Source organism: Diabrotica virgifera, chromosome 1 (genome assembly GCF_917563875.1).
Source record: "Diabrotica virgifera virgifera chromosome 1, PGI_DIABVI_V3a".
Classification (NCBI taxonomy): Eukaryota; Metazoa; Arthropoda; class Insecta; order Coleoptera; family Chrysomelidae; genus Diabrotica; species Diabrotica virgifera.
Genome location: NC_065443.1, coordinates 174073552 through 174082170, shown reverse-complemented (window position 1 = coordinate 174082170; position 8619 = coordinate 174073552).

The following is an 8619-nucleotide window of genomic DNA, read 5'->3' as shown; positions in this document are numbered from 1 at the left end:
TCCGGAAGTGGATAAACTGACTAATTCTAATTCTAAGCAAATTTTGTTCTATAAAAGTTTTAGGTCAATACTTTTCGAGGTATGTGCGAGTGAATATGTTTATTTTTCATAGAAAAACACGTTTTGGACGGATTTTCGCAAATAACTCAAAAAGTAAGTATGTACATATTTTATCGAAGAAAATATTCCTAGCAATAATATAGCTTATGAAAAAGAGGTGTCAGTATAAGGTCTGTAGACCCAGTAGAAGCAGGGTTGCAGCTAATGAAAAATAGGTTCTTATTCGTCAAATACCAAATCGAATATTTCAACGTAAAATAACCAAAAAAATAAAGCACTTTTCGGGAAACACTCATCATAACTCTTTTAAAGTGTTTAAAAAAAATTTTTTTTGGTGTTTTTAAAACAGTTTCTAGCGTGAAAAGTAAGCAAGTTATGCTGAAAATAAAATCGTTCCCTTTTTTTTGGCAAAAGAAAGTCATGAAAATTAATTGTTACCGCTTCACACGTTACTTTAGATAAATGTATTGTTTATACAGGGTGTCTCCGAAAATAGTGCGTTCCTTTAAGGTGTGGATATAATACACAATTTAGAACAAAAAGGTGTTGTAACATTTTTTCCTAAAGTTAACCGTTTCAACAAAAATTACGTTGTTCTCCATAAGAGTAAATTTTTATTTTCATAAATTTATATGACCTGGCAACATGGCGTAGAAGAACCTGTGACTGTGAAATTTAATCTAATGGGACCCCTTGTTTATTTACTAATTGAGTATCAATTTGCATATCAAAATGTATTTTCGTTTTTTGGTCAAACGGCTGAATTTAGAATAAAATGTTATAAGACTTTTTTGCTCTACATTGTGCTTTCTATCTATACCTTTAAGGAACGCACTATTTTCGGGGAAACCCTGTATATGATCTGTAAGTTGCATTGGTTCAAAATGCTTATTTTTGAAAGGGGTTTTGTTGAAAGGCCTCGAACGAATCACTAGTCACGAGTATGTATATGCAAATTTTGAACAGCCATATCTTAACCAATTTTTGTCTTCCAGAAAATCAAAAAATTCCAAATATTTAAAAAAGCAACACCTACATTTTTTACTCTTTAAGATATTTGGTATCACTAATAATTTTTAAGTTATTTTGACAAAAGTCTTTTTTTCAAAATTGAAGATTTAAAAAAATTTACTTTAAAACCAAATTTTTCCACAAATAAGCACTTTGAACTGATGAAACTTACAAACACAAACAATACATAAAGTTACTTGTGAAGTGGTAACGATTAATTCCATTTGGGCTGTTAATTAGAGGGAGTTTTTAGAATATTTTTAACCAAAAAAAAAGGAACAACTGTATTTTGAGCGTAACCTGCTTACTCTTGCTGCTGGAAACTTAAAAAAAAATAAAAATAAACGTTTTCTTAAACACTTTAAGAAAGTTGTAATAAGTTTTCCCAGAAAAGTGTTTCATTTTTTTTTATTTCACGTTAAAATATTCGATTTGGAATTTGAGATATAAGAGCTTATTTTTCACTATAGTCTGTTTTTAAACAAGAGGAGTCATTCAAATTTCCCGCGCCGTACACCTTGTTTGTAATTGGTACAACCTCAGGCAATTTTACTCATATCAAATTTTGACACTATTGGCATTTCATAGGTCAGTTTATTTATTTTATCAGCAATTTTTGTATTTTCTGCGTTCTTCCTTTTATTTTTAGATTTTTAGTCAAGATTACCGTCAAAGGCCGATATGATCAACCAAAAAAGAAGATTTATCTGATGATATTTCTAGTGACTTTCTTGGGTGTGAATCTGCCATTTAGTTTACCTACTCCTCTTGGTTTTAAAACAAAGCTTAGCAATAACTCTGCTACCATTTTTCCACTTTTTTATAAGCTATATTTACTATTTGCTAATTTTTTTTCAATAAAGTACCTACTTTTTGAGTTATTTGCGAAAAACCGTATAATAACGTTTTTTTTTTTTTTTGTTGAAAAATGAACATATTCACTCGCAAATATCTCTAAAAGTATTGACTTAGTGAAAAACGCTATAAAATAGAAGTTGCTTAGAATTAGTCAGTTTATCCAATTCCGGACTTATTTGAACGTATTTGTTTTCATACCCTATAACCGACGAAACTCACCTCCAGATCAAAAGCACATATCGGCACAATATCACTTTTTTTCTTTAACATATTAGCTATAGGTACGTGTCCCAAATTGTATGTCAAACCAAGCGTTTCTTCAAAATTCTGACCAAAAACCCTAAGTAAATTAAACGAAAATATAAAATGAATTTTTCAAACAAATATTTTAAGTCGGTATGAGAAATTTTAATTTAACAGATGAAATCAAATAAACACAATTCAACTCGTAAAATATTTAGACCCTTGCTTGGTAATCCAGCTGAACAGGTAAAGAACCTACCTTTTATGTAGTTTATAATCTGAGAGGATGGAATATTTTACCAAAATATTCCATCCTCTAAGTTTACAATAGACCTTTTCTACCTGTCCTCAAAAGATCGGTATTTTTAACTCGTGGCAACGTCGAAAAGCGGCAAAATGATGGGAAATACACATTTTTATGTGGTGGAAGTCAAAATGGTTATGAAGTGTAAAAATTTTTGTATATAATTTAAATTTTTAAAATTAAAATTTTAGAAAACTGAGAACGATACAGGGCGTTAAAAAATGCGCTCAACAAACATACACGAATTAAAATTCGAAAATGATAGTATTTCTTGGTGATGCCAAATGACTGCAACATGAAAAGATGACATAATGATAGCGGGATGTATATATATATTTATATATATATATATATATATATATATATATATATATATATATATATATATATATATATATATATATATATATATATATATATACAGTGCTGTTTTTGTGACGGTACGCGCCGGTACGCCGTACCGGCACCTCTTGGTACAAAAAATTTAAAAAATCAACAAAATTATAGACAAATTCCTGAATTCTTCCCTTGCTCCCAAATAGCTTTAAAACGCCCTTATTGATGATAAATTTAAAAAGTTTTCCCGGGGGTGAACCCCCTATGAACACTCCCCAGACCCCCAGGAACATTGCGTACCGGAACCTAAGCTTACCGGAACCATTGCGTACCGGAACCTAAGCTTACCGGAACCATTGCGTACCGGAACCTTATATTGTTACAAAAACAGCACTGTATATATATATATATATATATATATATATATATATATATATATATATATATATGTAAAATATTATACGGGAAATAAATATTCTACCTTCGTCTGTGCTGCCATCTTGGGAACGTTTTCGCTGTCTACAGCTCATCAGCCAAACTCTCAGAACAGACGAAGATGTAGAATATTTCCTCCGTATACCCGAGGCCGTAAGACAGCCATGCAGTCCTTATGGGACTAGCGCAATCTGAGTTAGTTAGAAGCAACCTACCTTGCTCGTTTCGGTACGAAACCGATCTGTGCCTCTACTTTGAGGCCACGAGATGTCACCTGGTATTTATTGAAAAATACCTACGGCGTCAAACAAGCAGGAAATAATCGCAACTTTCTACTTTTTAAAAAGTATGAAAATAATATGTAAAATATTATACGGGAAATAAATATTCTACCTTCGTCTGTGCTGCCATCTTGGGAACGTTTTCGCTGTCTACAGCTCATCAGCCAAGCTCTCAGAACAGACGAAGATGTAGAATATTTCCTCCGTATACCCGAGGCCGTAAGACAGCCATGCAGTCCTTATGGGACTAGCGCAATCTGAGTTAGTTAGAAGCAACCTACCTTGCTCGTTTCGGTACGAAACCGATCTGTGCCTCTACTTTGAGGCCACGAGATGTCACCTGGTATTTATTGAAAAATACCTACGGCGTCAAACAAGCAGGAAATAATAATAAAAATTTTTAAAAAGTAGAAAGTTGCGATTATTTCCTGCTTGTTTGACGCCGTAGGTATTTTTCAATAAATACCAGGTGACATCTCGTGGCCTCAAAGTAGAGGCACAGATCGGTTTCGTACCGAAACGAGCAAGGTAGGTTGCTTCTAACTAACTCAGATTGCGCTAGTCCCATAAGGACTGCATGGCTGTCTTACGGCCTCGGGTATACGGAGGAAATATTCTACATCTTCGTCTGTTCTGAGAGCTTGGCTGATGAGCTGTAGACAGCGAAAACGTTCCCAAGATGGCAGCACAGACGAAGGTAGAATATTTATTTCCCGTATAATATTTTACATATTATTTTCATACTTTTTAAAAAGTAGAAAGTTGCGATTATTTCCTGCTTGTTTGACGCCGTAGGTATTTTTCAATAAATACCAGGTGACATCTCGTGGCCTCAAAGTAGAGGCACAGATCGGTTTCGTACCGAAACGAGCAAGGTAGGTTGCTTCTAACTAACTCATATATATATATATATATATATATATATATATATATATATATATATATATATATATATATATATATATATATATATATATATATATATATATATATATATATATATATATATATATATTTATGAAAAAACAAAAGATGTAGATCTTTGAAACACACTCAGTGATCAAAAGATCCACAGGTACTGGTTTGGACGACCACTCGTACGAAAACAAACAAATGAAATAGAGAATGCGGAAAAATCCCCTTACGAACAATTCACACATCCACTACTTCGGGCTGGGAAAAATTTTTTGAATAGAATCGAAGATCCAAACACCAGCTCTTAGAAATGTGTTTCGCCCTCTTCAACCTCTATGGGCTCATCGGTGAAGATGAGAGGTTGAATATCTTCAGACACATTCCAATCAAAAAACAACGTTCGAGACCTAGACATAGCAGGAACGTAAATCTACGCCCAACCTGACAATGCCATTCTCAAGTTTTAATTCCCTAATTACTTTAGAGTAAGTAAGATAATGTTTATGAAAAAACAAAAGATGTAGATCTTTGAAACACACTCAGTGATCAAAAGATCCACAGGTACTGGTTTGGACGACCACTCGTACGAAAACAAACAAATGAAATAGAGAATGCGGAAAAATCCCCTTACGAACAATTCACACATCCACTACTTCGGGCTGGGAAAAATTTTTTGAATAGAATCGAAGATCCAAACACCAGCTCTTAGAAATGTGTTTCGCCCTCTTCAACCTCTATGGGCTCATCGGTGAAGATGAGAGGTTGAATATCTTCAGACACATTCCAAGATTGAAGAGGGCGAAACACATTTCTAAGAGCTGGTGTTTGGATCTTCGATTCTATTCAAAAAATTTTTCCCAGCCCGAAGTAGTGGATGTGTGAATTGTTCGTAAGGGGATTTTTCCGCATTCTCTATTTCATTTGTTTGTTTTCGTACGAGTGGTCGTCCAAACCAGTACCTGTGGATCTTTTGATCACTGAGTGTGTTTCAAAGATTTACATCTTTTGTTTTTCATAAACATTATCTTACTTACTCTAAAGTAATTAGGGAATTAAAACTTGAGAATGGCATTGTCAGGTTGGGCGTAGATTTACGTTCCTGCTATGTCTAGGTCTCGAATGTTGTTTTTTGATTGGAATGTGTCTGAAGATATTCAACCTCTCATCTTCACCGATGAGCCCATAGAGGTTGAAGAGGGCGAAACACATTTCTAAGAGCTGGTGTTTGGATCTTCGATTCTATTCAAAAAATTTTTCCCAGCCCGAAGTAGTGGATGTGTGAATTGTTCGTAAGGGGATTTTTCCGCATTCTCTATTTCATTTGTTTATATATATATATATATATATATATATATATATATATATATATATATATATATATATATATAAATCAAATAGATGAAAAGGGGATTTTTCCACATTCTCTATTTCATCTATTTGATTTGGTACGAGTGGTCGTTAAACCAATAACCTTGGATCTTTGGTTCACTGAGTGTGTTTCAAAGATCTACATCTTATGTTTTTAAACATATATATATATATATATATATATATATATATATATATATATATATATATATATATTGCTTTCTTTCATATATTTCATTTTCTTTCTAGTATGTAAGTAAATTCTAGAGATGAATGTCAAACCTAGTTTGGTTTCGTAGAAAAAAAAAAGAAAAAATCCTTTTTGGGATTCTTCTTCTTTTTTGTGGGCTTTTGGGGAGTTGTTACAGTTACAAAGGCTCTATAAAAATATATCCGTTCCTTCCCACCTCTATACGTCGTTAGTTTTTGTCAAGTTCGTTTTTCTACGGCCGTGCTAAAAGAGCCACTTTCACGCACGCACTTTGTTTCCGAAAGTTGCACTTTCCCGCACGGCGTGCGGGAAAGTAATACATAGTTATTACATACCTAGCGGGAAAGTACTCTATTTCAGCCGAGCGGCAAGCTAGTTTACCGAGGTGCAAAGCACCGAGGTAAACTACAGACGCGAGGCTAGAATGAGTTCCCGTGAGGTTTGTATACTATTTTACTCACAATCGGTTAGTAGTTTATGGATTTCTAATACTCACAATCTACCAATAATAATTTCGTTTCAAATATCTGCATCCATTTTCATTATGTGATTAAATGAGAATTCATTACATGGACAAATAAAAATTGCTAATATGTTGTCTCATGTAGAAAATCCAGAAACGTCGGCGTCATCATCTATTTCTGAAACTCATAATTTTGAGCAACACGGTCTTACTTTAACCGTTAATTGTAATCATAATTCCAATGTAACTATTAATATTTATAATTCCAAATAGTTTTCTTTTTGTTATAGTTGTTGTTGTTGTTTCTTAATTAAATAAATGTTGAGTGGATTCTATTCATTCTAAACCATCTTTTAATCAAAAATGACATTGACATTTGCAGGTAGAAAAGTGACAGATGCTAGCCGGGAAAGTACTTTTCCGGCTAGCTGGGAAAATAAAGTAAGTAATAAGTCGCTTCCTGATTACTTAGTAATCAGGATAATCAGGATAATAAGTGCTCAGTAACTGAGGCAAGTTATAAATTTCAGCTTCCAAATAAATCCAATTTTGGAGTACTTGTTTCTTCAAATTTCACTTAATGTGAAACAAATTGTGGTTGGTGCGTTCTATAGACCGCGTAACTCAAATCCTAACTCTTTTATATCTGATTTTGATAATATGTTTTCATATATTTGTCCTATCTTTGATCAAATCGTTATTCTGGGAGATTTAAACATAATTTTTTTTAATTTAAACTCTCCTATTTTAGACTGTTTTGAGTCTTATGGTCTACTGCAAATTCTTAATGAACCCACCCGCATAACAAGGACAACGAGCACACTTATTGATCCTGTTTTTGTAAATTGTCCGGACGTTGTTGTTAACCAAGGCACTCCTCCTACAGATAATATTTCTGATCACAATCTTGTGTATCTAACGCTTAATCTTAAATCACATAAACCACCACCTAAATTTATAGAATATCGCTGCTTCAAAAATCTTAATTATCAACAATTTTATAATGATTTAATCGAACTTAACTGGAATAACATTCTTAGAATATCAAATATTGACAAAAAGATCGAATACTTTAACACATTATTAATTGAACTTTTTGATGTTCATGCCCCTTATAAAAGATGTCGAGTAACAAAAAATAAAGCACCTTGGTTGACGGATGATATTAGACTTTTGCAGAAACAGAGATCAAAGGCGTTGCAAAAATTTAAAAAAAGTAAGGATCAGAAGACAGAGATAGTTATACACTACTAAGAAATAGAGTTGTAAACTTAACTAGAACTGCCAAAAAGAACTACTTAGAGAATATATGTTATGAAAAAAACTCAAATAAAACTTGGAATGCAATAAAAAATTTAAATGTTCGAACTAATAAAAACTACGGTCTTCCCCCTAAATTAGCTGATCCCGAAGCTATTAATAAGTATTTTGAACAATATTTGTCCAATGTTTCTAATAAGGGTAAAAATAAAGTACAATTTTACAACAGTATCAAATTTAATAATAATCTAAATTTCGCTTTTTCGCTCACCTCACTGAATAGCATCAACTTGGCATTGCATTCCATTAAAACAAACTCTTGCGGAGTAGATAGCATATCAGCTAAAATGCTTCAACTTTGTAGCCCCTTCATAGATATTTATAATCTCCATATAGTAAATTCTTGTATAGAAAAAACATATTTTCCCTATTTATGGAGAATGGCTATTGGTAAACCATTAGCCAAAAACAACAATCCTCAGACGTTCTCTGATTTAAGAATTATAAGTGTACTTCCAGCCCTTTCCAAGGTATTGGAAAGGATTCTATATGATCAAATATATCTTTACTTTACAAACAATAAAATACTGTCTGATAAACAATGTGGATTCCGGAAAAATTATAGCACAGCTACTGTTTTGGTAACGGTTATGGATGAGATCCTAAGAGCATCTGATAAAGGTCAAATAAGTCTGCTCGTTCTTTTAGATTTCTCCAAAGCATTCGATACCGTAGATCATGAGTTGTTGTGTTCAAAATTGCGATACTATGGGTTTGAGGCAGAGTCTGTAAACCTAATACAATCTTTTTTATTAAATAGAACACAAAAAATATCTGCAGATAACAAACAATCTACCCCAATAAATATTCTTTC